The 14,139-nt window shown below is 35.0% G+C and overlaps 1 protein-coding gene across 3 annotated transcripts in view; it reads right to left on the bottom strand.

Moving 5' to 3' along the window:
• Nucleotides 1-12,081, bottom strand: part of LOC140138685 (TNF receptor-associated factor 2-like) — an 83,271-nt gene extending 71,190 nt beyond the window's left edge. For 2 of the 3 annotated variants that reach the window (XM_072160431.1, XM_072160435.1), the window contains exon 1: nt 11,912-12,081. The gene's annotated coding sequence lies outside the window, so the exon portion shown is untranslated. Of the gene's footprint in view, nt 1-6,888; nt 7,017-11,911 lie in introns of those variants that run through there. The other variant, XM_072160432.1, reaches the window with a different exon arrangement.
• Nucleotides 12,082-14,139: the final 2,058 nt, after the last annotated feature.

Here is a 14,139-nt window from a genome sequence, read left to right as displayed (position 1 = left end):
AATATGCAACGCACAACCGTAGCGTAAGTGCCGCGCCGAACTGCGTGCACGCCATTCTATACCAATACACGATGTTATGAGTCAATTATTAGTCATGTTATCCGAACAAACGTTAGTTGCGCTTTGCGTAATGCATAACTGGCGCCCAACAATGTGAATTTACGCGACCATAAGTTCGGACTTGTACGCATCAACAACCGAATACCGTAATTGTTGCTGTTATAACATGAGTCGAACAAAGTTAGTTGTGTAAAATGTCATGGGTATAATGTGCAATGGTCGGCTTTAATTGAAAAGCGGCATTGCTAGTGTAATGGAGATTCAGGAAAATTGTTTTATTTGTTCAGGCGTAATATTAGTTTGAAAGGTAGACCTATATTTTACAACCTAGCAAGCAAATTTATGCTTCGCGGAGGTCATGACATACAACATAATTCTATAACTTCTATGCATAAGGAAATAAAATTACAGGTTTGAAAGTGTTCCGCAATTGTTTGTATTGGTACAAGGTTGATAGAAATGGTCAATGGTTTGGGAATAAAGCTTTACCATATTATACAATCTGGTTAATTATTTTGCCAGACAAAAACCCCAACGTTTATAGAAATCAAATGGATTTGAAAATTATATATAAATGATAGAAAATGTTTATGTATCTTGGCAAGAGGAGCATACCGTTTAAAAAAAATTAAATGCGACTTTCTTATTTTTGCCCAAAAGTAGCAAAAGAAACTTCCATTAAATGCCAACATTGTGTTCCTGACGTAGGTTAACTGTGACTTGAAAATACATTTTCCAATTAACGTTCACATTAATAAGATTCCAATGGGCACAGGTTAGGATTTTGACGTTGAATCAACGTTGATAAAACGTCGAAGTTTCAACCTATAACCTGATTTCAATCTAGAAGTTAGTTGAAATCAGGTTAAAATTTCGACGTTGATACAACGTTGACATTTCAACCTGATTTCAACTAACCTCTAGGTTGAAATCACGTTGAAATCAGGTTGAAGTCCACCAGGTTGAAGTTCATTTGTAAATACAACATGATTTCAACCTGATTTCAACGTGGAAATTTCAACATGATTTCAACGTCAGGTGTGCCCACTGGGAGAATAATACACCACGGGAATCCGCCGTAATGAGAAGTTAGAAACAATAATAAAATTATATTAATATTATCTTTATTTAAGCAACACAGTTATCAATAGATTCTGAAACTAATCAACCTATTTGTTTTATTATATCTCAATAACCCCGCCTGAAAAAGCATAGTCATCAACTGTTATGAGTTGTGTCTCATATTTGTCTCTACTTAGGGGGCTGGCATTTTCTTCGGAAGAGGGGGGTCACAAATATGTCGGTGACCGGATTCAATTTTTATGACCCCCCCCTATCGCGGGCAAAATTATTTTACGACCCCCCCATCTTGGGTCGAAAATTTTATGACCCCCCTTCCAACTACACAGACTCAAGAAAAATTATTCATTGCTGGAACTAAGGCGCGGAGCGCGTCAAAACTTCAAAGTGAAGAAAGTGTGTGGAGCGCGGTAAAATTTTTATTGTAAGTGTAAATAAGGCGCGCAGAGCGTGTAAAAATTTTGCATAGATTGTACGCACATTTCGACTGCGAAGTTAAAGAGTGCGCGCGCAGCGCGCGAAAATTTTAAGTCACCAGCCCTAAATAATTCTATAACCCCCCTATTTTGGGTGTTAAAAAATTATAACCCCCTATTTTTGGTCTGAAAATTCTATGACCCCCCCAGTATATTTGTGACCCCCCCCCTTCCGAAGAAAATGCCAGCCCCCTTAGTCATAATTAGTATCAAACTCAAGTCAAAATTTTATCAACCTTTATTATCCAATCTTCACATTGTGTTGTACTTTATTACAACGGCTGTAAAACATCTTATTATTTAAATACTTGATAGTCACTCAAACGTCATGGCCGTATGACATGTGGTGTAATGATAATGCACTTTTTAAGGACAAATACGAAATTAGGCACAGATGTAGAGTTCGATATGCTGAATAATTGTGCCGAGTGAACTTTTTCAATACTCAATTTTTAAATCAAAATGTCAACATGACTATGAGTTTAAAAGTAAGTTTATAAGTTGAACAGAATTATAATTTAGTCCAACTATATAAGTTTAATAAAAGCAAATTGAGTACAAATAACTTCACTTCGGCCCCAAGTCCAGAATTATTCAGCATATTCAAACAACACATAATGCAAATATTGTGCTTTTCCTCTGATTTGTACACTATATTGCACTATGCGGCTGGACTATTACACATTTCTTTAATATTATTAAAATAAGAATGTTGAACAAAGTTCATACATTTGAACTCTCGACGAGTCCGCCCTTTTGCTAAAATAATTATGTCTTGGATGACTGGTGTTGGATTTTACTTGCGGTTTAATATGATTTATCAACAAATGTTACGCCAATTTTTAATTTGAGATTTTGTCATACACCGTTTACATCACAACTATTTTAATTCTGCGTATTTTACATTTACGACAACAGGCACAGACTGCCACAACAACATAAATTACCCTACACGTGACAATAACCATTTTTATGGGTTATTCTGGCATGTACGTCGTATAATAATTATAAATTTCACGTGTGTTCAACGAATCTGATTTTTTATAAGTTACATAAGTTATTTATTATACTTGTTCATATTACGATAATATAAATTGCATGTGTGTTCAACGAATCTGATTTATAAGTTACACTTACATAAGTTAATTATTATACTTGTTCATATTATGCTTGTTTTACCTTTATAAAGTATACACTCTTTAGGCCAAAACTGGGTTGTCTCAAGAGGCCGCGTGCGTAGCGTATAAAAATCGCATATTAGCCTATTTTGTGTAATTTTGTTTATATTATTGGATGTTTTTTTTTATTAAAGGTATTTTTTAGTCATCAGAAATATTTTTAAGAAATTTACTTTTTTTTCGACTTGGATACATTTTTTACAAGTACGTACTATATCTTTAAATGTAAATTATCGCAAAGATTATAGCACTTACAAAACACGGTATAATCACGATTGTGGTATCAGCTTCACATTTACACCAACAATATAGAAGTATCAGGAAAGTGCAATCTATTAGGTTGCCCTTTTGAATTTGGATCGGTTTCAACGAAAATATGCTAACGGAAATTACCCCATATTCAGACTGATGCAACAGCATGATCAGTGATTTGTGAAAAGCGTGATCATGGTGATCTTTGATAATTATCTAACATATGTGACCACATATAGCACAAAATTAAAGGCTATAACAATTACAGTATTGAAAAGTTTTCTATGAGTGAGCATAATGGCAAATTAAACTAAGTTTAACTCGCTATCCATATAATTTCCCACAAAGATTCACGCAAATCATTTGATTTAGTAGGTTTTTCTTATTTTAAATATTCCAAACAATAACCGATATAGTGATTACCCTAATGTACATTTCTTTGGTGTATACGCTGACAAAACCCTTTTGCAGCGAAAGACCAATAATATAAACCACCATTCAACCATTAAGGGCAACTTGTATGCCAACTCAGTAAACAATTGCAAGTATATTTATTCCGAATTACCCATAGAACCGTGCCAAACAGTGTCGTTAAGGTTGAACTAGCCCTGATTCGGTCTTAAATTTTTGTTAAGTCAATTTACTTTCCAAAAAGTAAACACCAACATGACCAAAGTGCAATTATACAGGCGCCCAATATAACAGAACATTACGTTACCAGCGCCTTTAACGAATTACCAAAATTCTTCAAATTTGATTTTTGATTTACATCTTATGTAATTCACTACCATATCTTGGCCATATACAAGATTTACCCCAATTACCTCAGGCAAATTGAACTTTCCTTGTGTACACTGAAAGCCAAACTGGAGTCATGGTGACTCTAAAAGTAGAGTCCAGCCACTCTGCGACTCTATGTCTAAAATGACTCTATATTGGGAGTCATCTGACTCCCTTGAACAGTCATAAATTTATTGACTCCACGGAAGAGTCACCGTTGATGACTCTACACAGGAGTCATTTAACTCCCAATATGGAGTCATTTTAGACAAAGAGTCGCGTAGTGGCTGGACTCTGCTGGTAGAGTAACCCTGACTCCATTACAGGGTCCTCCGACAGTTCGGAAATAGCACAAAATAATGATGCACATAGATGCACTGTGCACATCAAGATAAAATATTCAAAGTATATTCCTACCGGAATAGGAGACTTTACTTTGAATTTCACCCCATATAGAGGCGATTGTTAGACGATAGGATGAAATTTTTTTGACTGAACCACCATCATTTACGAATGGGAGAATATACATTCCATGGTGTCAACAACCAAACTATTCCAGAGTCTGACTCTCTTAAAGAGTCATAAATTTCTTCAACTCCGCAGGTAGAGTCATCTGACTCCACAAGTAGAGTCAACTGACACTCAGGTGACTCCTTTTGAAAATCAGTGCTAGTTTACTTCACTTAGAGAGTCACATGACTCTAGTCTGGCTATCAGTGATAACTGGGATTGAACGTTTATCTTGTGTAACTGGGATTGAACATTTATCTTATGTAACTCATTCCACATCTTGATCCGAGTAGTGCCCCTGGCTTCATGAATAATTAGGAAGTATAACAAGAATAAATTGGGGACTCTCAAAGAACGGTATTTGCACATACGAATGTGATTGTCAAAATGGTAGGTATTCGAACATACAGCCAAATAAATTTAATGAATGCATTGTTACCTATATTTTGGCCACATGCAAACATAATTTGAGATCACTTATATAATAAAGCAACAAATATAAACTGCCTTCTAATCGTTTCTTGTAATTTAAGCAAGATACGCTATCTAAAGAGTGGCTGACCCTCGTCTAAATTTAGAGCATATCTGTAAGCAACCAGATAATAATAGTGTACAGTAAAATAATCCCACCAAACATCCGGCCCATCTCTCAAGTGCCAAGTTTTACACGGCACACTTCACAATCATGACAATACACCTTCACCTTCTCGGATCCATACGTTACTTTCACACTACTACTGTGAGTTTTTAAAACCAGATTCCAAAAATATTTGAAATAGCTGGAAAAATTATTCAGTTCGACATTTGGCGTATTTTTTTAGACACACGCAGTGAAATTTTTTTTGAAGAATCGAAAATGAAACAACGCAACGGAAAACACACTTAAACCGTCGCACGATACTGGCCTTTAAACATGGGTTCATGTTATTATAATATGTATATGATATATCTTTTACCGATTTGTATGTTTACGTAAAGCAACTTAACCTCCGACACAATCACTGATCACTCTACTATACTCCAGGATCATTACCACAAAATCCTTCAGAGCTTTCCCGTTAACCTTTCCCAATACAATAAAATAATTATTGACTACAGAGGTACACATTATTAAGGTACTTAATAATGATCAGTAATGATGCGTTACAACGTACGGTAACTTGTGTCGGCCGCAACATAATTCAAACGAATTTGCACATACGGGCATTAAGGTATGCCGATAACAAAACTTGACCAACCGTTTTGCAGAGAAAAGTCACAGCCCCTTATTCAGGGGGCAAATAACAGAGGTGCTCAAATTGTGTCAAAAACTACACCATGGTATTCTTCAGGTCATAACGATTCAGGAAAAGAATAGTTTGACCAATCTGTGATGTAAGCCTACCGTTGTCGTGTTATGAGCAAAAAGAGGTAAAAGTTTGACCTCCACAGGGGCCAAATTTGACAACTTTCTCATATTTTATCAAATGGTTGTATATTATTCCTCTTTACATAGTAATTCATAATGAGAACACATTGGTGTGGTTTTTTGGTGTTTGTAACTTGACCCCTATAAGGGGCCATGACCTTTCCTCACAAAACAGCTGGTTAGATTTTTGTTTCCGTAGGTTTGTTGTAATGTACTTGGAATACCTTAAAGCCCCTATATGTACAAATTCTTAGGGACGCACCATTCGATATCCAAGGCGAGGGGCTGGACATTTGTTGAAAAAAAATCGCCCATTCAATGAGAGAGAGAAAGAAACACCTAGTGTAAAAAAATGCGCCAATCTCAACCTCCAGCATGGATGTCAAATGATGCGTCCCTTACGATTTCTGCCAGGAACTAATTTGGCGACAGCAGAGGTGAAATTTATGTTGTGGCCGACTAAAGTTGTTTTATGCGGTTACGCATCAGTGTGAACCTGATGCGTAACCGCATCAGGTACCTTTAATGTGAACCTCTGAAGTCAATAATTATTTTGTTGTGTAGGGAAAGGTTAAGGATACTGTTTTGCAAGTATTGTTTTAAGAATCTTGAATTTGTTAAAATTTAACTACATTTACTTTACTTTTGCGTGGTTCTCTTAAATACACGTACTATACATGATATAGTGCAAGTCAAAATGATCTGTACCCAACTTTACAAAAATCTTTTTAAAAAAACATTAATCAATTGCTCGTTTAAGCAAAAACATGGTATAATCACGATTTTGGTAATTATTTCAGTTTCATATTTACACACACAAATGTAAATGCATATAATCTATTATTATTGTCTTTTGGAATTTGGATCGGTTTCAACGAAACTATGCCGAAGAAATTACCCGAATACATTCAGATAGTGATGCAACAGCATGATAAGTGTAATGATTTGTGAATAACGTGATTTTTGACGAAGGTTATAACATTATTACCCAGGTAGGTAAAATTCAAAATTTCTATGGCAAATGAAACACCATTGCATCATGCGAAAATGTTAAGTTTTATTAAGTGTGTTCAAAGATGCTAGAGAAAATAATTGTAAAGTTCGGTACAGATCATTTTGACCCCCCTGTATATACTCTACTTACGCATTGTGGTATATGTTGCTTGTAAAATCCGTACATGTTGCAATTTTGGAACATACGATGAATTGGACCCTTGAACACCTGTACCCAATCACAGATTTACATAATGTCTATCCACAAGTTCCTGCATCACCTCAAGCCATAAGATACTAACATATTTGGAATGCACCACAACCGTCCTCACTTGCAACTTGCTGCATTAACCTACACCGGGAACCTGCATCGAACCATGGAGGTAGTATTCTGATTACAGAAGACAGGGATTTAGCAGATGTCACCACAAAATGACAGCATTGCTGATAGGATTCTTCTATCATCATCAGAAACATTCTGAACAACGTTTTATCCAGCTGTTGTTGAAGAACGTACAAACTTATCCAAAGTATCCAAGAACAAATTCTCCACATACGATGTTCTCATTGAAATAATAGAGAAAAAAAAGAAAGAAAGAATGTTATTTCTTAGTACATGTATGGCTGTTTTTAACGTTGTTGAGGAATACATCTGTGATCAAGAGAACAGCCTCTGTGAGTAAATTATTGGACTTCAAAAACCTCGCTGACTCAAGCTTCCCCTCCAAGTTTTCCGAAAAATATATATATTTAGTAACTTTGTTAAATTGCAGGCTCTTTTCATTTAGAGCAAGGTACTTTTTATATAAATAGGATGAAAGCCGTTTTAAGGGATAATTCTAAACTTTGTATTATCATAACATAACAGGTCTGACATAATTTAAACATTTGTTGTGATGTCCCGTGTTAATAGCCACTTAAAGCTCACGAACTCTTGTACAGACTGTCTGGTTTTGCATATTTGGATCCATGACGATTGCCGGGAAAAGGTCATGCGCGTATTTTGGGGGGGCTTTGGGGGCGCCAGCCCCCCGGGGTAAAAGTAGGGGGCGGCAAAAACGAAGGGGCGGCGGAAGAAGAAGGGTCGGCAAAAACATGGGCGGCAAAAACGAAAGGGGCGGCAAAACGAATTAGGAAATAAAAGGGCGCAAAAATTGAAAAAGCATATAAAATTTTTAAAAATGTTGCTTTTAGGGCGCTAGCGCCTGAAATCCTTTTTTTTTTTTTTTTTTTTTTTTGCTCTTCACTTTTTCAAACGACCGTGAAAAAATTTGGGTCAACCTTTTCGGGATGTTAAGGAAGGGGCGGCAAAATTGTTTCTTCTTCAGCCCCCCGGGGTTGGGGCGGCCACGGTACGCCACTGAAGGTGGTATGTTTTAAAAAGCATTTCAGCTTGGAATCTATATATATATTTATTGTAGATATTACTGTTCGTGATTTTGACTAATGAACACTCTTTTCATTGTCTTTTACACACCCTAGAGGTCGCTTGCGTCAATCCCGATATTTTTAAAAGTATAAAGCTTTGGAACCAAGAAACTAGCCACATTATTTCCTACAGTTTACTGAAACCAACCACACATTAGAAATGATATTGGAAAGATACATGTTAAACTAGTGATACATTTCCGTAGAGATTCATCAGGTTTCTTACTGTGCAACTATTAAAAAATCTTTACAATCCTCTGCTACAAAGGGACCAACAACACGAGTTCCCGCCGTAACAGATCTTCACAACATTGAAGAAATTCAACTGGTCTAGACGGATGAAACGTCAGTTGGTTAGTTTTACCATCATTTCACCACCAATCTACTGGTTTTTATAAAAACAATCTTTAATTGTAATAAATTTTTCGAATGACCTCGGCTATATCGAGGTCATAATAACAAAGCCGATTATAGATGAGTTGACCTCAATGTTTATCAACAAAGACAAGGGACTGGTGTATCTTTATGCTTGAGTGAACCCCATGCAACCACTACACTGTTCAATAGTCTTATGTGATGTGGCGGGAGTTTTAAAAACACGAGCTCTGAACAAAATATGATGCGCGCGCATACTGCCAGGCACAAAACAACTCATCTATAGGCGAGCGATTTGCTTATGAGGTCTCCCATGTACCATGGGCGTAGCCAACAGTCTTCATTCATATGGATTTGTGAGCTTGGAAGCTCTTGGTTCATTGAATTTCCACCTGTATGACAAAACAGGCGAAACTAGTAACTTTTCGCACAAGATTCGCAATTTAAAGAGAATCGGTCATTGCTCATTGAAATGAAGCTAGTATATGGACAATTAATGACTTAAAAATCTAAAAAGTATAGTAAAAATCACTTGAGGTTCTGACTTTTAAAACCTACATTTGGTCAAAATTTGTGCTTGAATAGGTCGTTTTCAACAGATTTACCACATTCGCCTTGCTATAAACATTGAATTGCGTTATCTGTTGACGTAATGGGGAAAAGGTGTTTTTAAGGGGGTACTACACCCCTGCCCAATTTTGTGCCTGTTTTAGCATTTTCCTCAAAAATTATAGAGCATTGGTGACAATTAAGATATGTATATTATAGGGGCAAGGACTACAACTACTGCACTGGAAATTTTATTTCAGCACAGACAACAGTTGTAGAGTTAGAGTCAAAAATGAGGGATAACCAATATTTGATCAATAAATCAATAACTACTTGCCTTGAGTTGCTGAATTTTCAGTGCAGTAGTTGTAGTCCTTGCCCCTATAATATACATATCTTACTTGTCACCAATGCGCTATAATTTTTCAGCAAAATGCAAAAATAGACCCAAAATTGGTCAGGGGTGTATTACCCCTTAAGGGGAAGTGTTAGCTTTCGTTCGATATTTAAAAAAAATCTGATTGGGTGAAAGAAACACTAAGGTATTGACCCCGGGGTTTTGATAAAAACCAATCACAGATGCCTATTTTCCACTAGTCACCAGCTAGAAGCTCACACAACTCTTATGCTGCTATACACTCAACCGTGTTGTCTAAACAAAGACTGTGAGGACAATCAATTCACTACTTGCTTGTGTGCTCATGTGCATCGAGGTGGAAACCGTGCATAGATGCGCTGCGTTTATAAGAGAAAACGTTTTTTAGCCAAACCTTTCCATATAGGGGAAGGGCAAACTAAAAGTTTTGGACAAAGACAAAAAACATTTCCCTGTTGCATTATGTTCGCCCATGGTCGGGGACAATTTTGGTGGAATACGTGCTCCTTTCATACGTTTCTTTTCCTTTGCCTTCCCGATTTTTCTTTCATTTTTATGGTCGGGGGAGGGGCACTTTTCCCCTTAATTTTTTTGTCAGGAGGCACTCACTGGCTACCCTACTGCCATGTACCCATCCGCCGTTAGATTCCATGCAGAGGGAGAGTGTTTTCATCAACATAAATGTATGAAGTAAAAATAATCATATAAGTCGATATAATATATGTTACCTCTTTATACCTTAAAAAGTAAGACATTTTAAATTCACATTGAAACACATATTCATATCTTTACAACAAATGTAGAAAAAATGCGATTTAAATCTTTGATAACCTCGGTGGAAAAAATCCATGCTGCAGTATCAAATATACAGCTGTAGGCCTATACGATGTCAAATCAAAATAGAAGTACCGTAGAATATCAGTAAATAACAAATTAACTACCAATGAAGTGTATTATAGTTTGACAGAGTGAATAAATAAATAAATACCACAATAGACCGCGCAGTCTATGCGGTTCGTTCACATGATGCATGATGCGATATAGGATCTGTGGCTAAAGCCTATTGCTGTTGTAATCAAGAATCGTATGTCCCTGTATCAGAGGAATATTTCTAAAATGCAGATTTTAAACAAAACTAGGTTAAGTTTTAGAATAAAGTTAATGTTATATACTTACAGTGTATGAAGATGGGATGAAAAGCCGACCATCATATGAAATATGAAATATTTTTAAAACCTTTAATATTCCCCAAACCGGAAAATGTTAAGCTTAGGGGGAAAATATTCCTACTACTAAATGGCAGCAGTCGTAACTTTTAGCAAACTCGCGCAAATAAATATATAAATAAATAAACAAATAAATAAATAAATAAATAAATAAATAAATAAATAAATAAATAAATAAATAAATAAATAAATAAATAAATAAATAAATAAATAAATTAATTAATTAATTAATTAATTAATTAATTAATAAAAAGTAAGAAAGAACGAAATAAAGAAAGAGAAAGAGAGAAAAAACGGAAGAAAGGAAAGAATAACAGGCAGAAAGAGAGAACGAAAAAAGAAAGAAAGATAAAAGAAAGAAAGAGTGAAAAAAAAAACCCAACGGTGCAGCTACTGAGCTAAACTGGCAAAAAAAATTGAATCGGAAAGAAAGAAATATAGAAGAAAGAAAGAAAGAAAGAAAGAAAGAAAGAAAGAAAAAAAAGAAAAAAAAAAAAGAAAAATGAAGAAAAGAAAAGAAAGATAGATAGAAAGAAAAAACGAACGAAAGAAACGAACGAAAGAAAAGAAAGAAATAAAAAAGAAAGAATAAATAAATAAATGATAAATAAATAAATAAGAAAGAAATAATATCAGGCAGATATAAATAATATAAGAAAATAAAAGATAGAAAGAAAGAAAGAAAGAAAGAAAAAGAAAGGAAAGGAAAGAAAGTAAGAAAGAAAGAAAGAAAGAAAAAGAAAGAAAGAAAAATAAATAAATGATAAATAAATAAATAAATATAAATAAATAAGAAAGAAAAAAAAAGAATAACCGGCAGATAGAAATAATATATATATAATATATTGCACATGTAAAGTAAAAGTTATTTTACATTTAAAACTGAACTTGGCTCTCATGTTAATGCTAAACTAGTATAATACTTTAATGTAGTCAGCCAGATGTATCTACTTTTCGGATGAACTGATGTTGCAACTGAAATTATCAGGTTTTAGTAGAGGTGTGATGATATCACAAGCCTGTTTGTGCTACCAAGGTCAATAGCGTACCAACTCTACTAAAAACTCCAGTCGCAAAAAATTCCAGTCGCAACGTCAGTTTATTCGAATAAAAGGTACATTTGGTTGACTACATGAAAGTATTATACTTGTTTTGGATTAACATGTAGGGGTGTGTGGGGATATGTGTGTGAGGAACAACATAGATTAATATCTACATACCTGTTTTGGAAAAAAACAATGGCAATAACTTGTGGCAAAAGACAAACTAGGCACCTCAGTCGATCACTTCTTTTAATATCCATCAGCGACCAATATTTTCCTTTAGTAAGACTTGGTATATACACATGATCACTAAGGTAACAATACTTTACTATGACATGACGTAGAGTGACTACTGCAATTATTGCACGCCGAACTATATGTAGTTGACATGATCATAACCGTAGACACACCCACAACCGCCTCACTCCATATAACAAGTTCAGCTCTTATGTATCAAGCCATATTTGTACGATTTTCGTCAAAATGTTGTTATTATTTACCGAAAAGTTAAAATAATATTAGTAATAGGCCCTAACTGTCGGGAAAGGATTCTGCCCATTTTAAGCAGAAATTACGAGGTAAAGTGACAGAAACCTCAATGGCTATTTTGGCCGTTTAACGTAGAGCTCTATGTGTGAATTATGACATTATGTTGGAAATTGCTTTGTTGACCTACCAACATAGTGAATTGGGACATGTGTAGGCATGAATGCGACAAATAAGCACAAAATCAGTTTTGAAAAAAAAACCAACCAAAAAACCATATTTTTATATTATAAGATCGTACATTATGGCTTTAGTAGGCCTATCGCCCTCTTCTTTTCATTCGTACATTCTCTACGGATTCTAACTATACTAAATGTAATTTCTACAACTGTTGCAATGGTGTAACAAGTTATAATCGACTATTTTTTATCAAGACCCTTATTCAGAGCATGCAGGGTTTTATATCCCATTTCAACAAAGGTTCATAGCTTTCCATAGCATAAATATAAAAACGTTTTAGCCATACGTTTGATAGCAAATGCATATTTGGCTGCGTCGTGCTTTAGCTTCAATATGTTATTGGTACGACATGTTTGTAATATCTGAGCACATTATCATATTACATTGATGTGAACTAGAGTTATAGCAATGATTAAAAAGCTAAAATAATATCTTACCAGAAAAACAATATTGTCATAAAAACTTAAAAAGCTATTACGATAAAGATGAATATTTACACGCTCTCCCTTTTAGGGATTGAGCATTTTATGCTACACATCTTTAAAACAACAATCATCTACATGCAATTTATATAATTTGTTACTGTATATATATTAAGAGATATGATAATACTGTATAGCTCAACCGGGGAGCTCAATAATATAAATACCGGCAGCAACACAAATTGCCTCCACCGAAGCAATGTTAGGCCTGCATCAAATTTACCTTAAAAAGATGTATAAAAATGAGAGACAGACAGAGAGAAAAACTAATAAATGTATAATAAAATAACGAGAAACGTGTACAAAGTAGTAGGAATAATAAATTCAACGTAATAACGATGTGCATATAGGGGGCGTGTGGATACATTTACTGTCACTCGGACAGCAATGGCGCCCAACACGGCAGATACTATCAATGTGGCAACGCTCCAGATTGGTCAGGTATGTATTTATTTGAAAACGTTGTGAATAAAACCAAAGAATGCTAATAATACGTTTATAACATTTTATTGGGACTTGACACCATATGCATTTGGTGAGAAGGTCCCGAAGAGGATCTTTCTGTACGAGTGGTGGAAAATATTTACCAAAATGGGGGTCTGTGAAAGAAAGGTTTGCCAAAGAAGGGGATCTTTCCGTGAAACTGGGAAAAATTTGAGGAAAATTAAAGAAAAAAAAACAGGTTATTCGGGAGAAATTATCAAAAATTTGTTCAAAATTCAGGCCTTTTGGTGACAGTAAAACAAAAAAAAAACGGGGATCATAACAACGCTGATCATTAGGCCAGGAAAACAAACATGAACAAATAAAAGACTCAATAAACTGAGAGCGCAAGAATCAGGAATCGGCAAGATAATTTCAAAGCAGAAAAAATAGTTTAAATGAATGAAAGAAGAAACGACAGACGAAATAGATTAACAGAGAGAAAATCAAAAATGAGAAAAGTTCAGATAAAGAGAATATTATAAAGAATCAAGACTCAGAACAGGAAATATTATAAAACAGTAACAATAAAAGGAAAAACAACGGAAATCAAGTTGAAGGCAACTGGAATAGAATATGAACTACATGCGGTGGCTTCTGGTTGACCTCATTTGACATTTGACCTCGGGTGAACTCGGGTTGACTACTCACGCTTCAATCAAGAATAATTTGCATCACATTTAAGTTCAATCGGGCCCATTTTAACATTTGACC

Source organism: Amphiura filiformis, chromosome 18 (assembly GCF_039555335.1).
Source record: "Amphiura filiformis chromosome 18, Afil_fr2py, whole genome shotgun sequence".
Taxonomy (NCBI): Eukaryota; Metazoa; Echinodermata; class Ophiuroidea; order Amphilepidida; family Amphiuridae; genus Amphiura; species Amphiura filiformis.
This window is presented reverse-complemented; position numbering and strand designations above follow the sequence as displayed.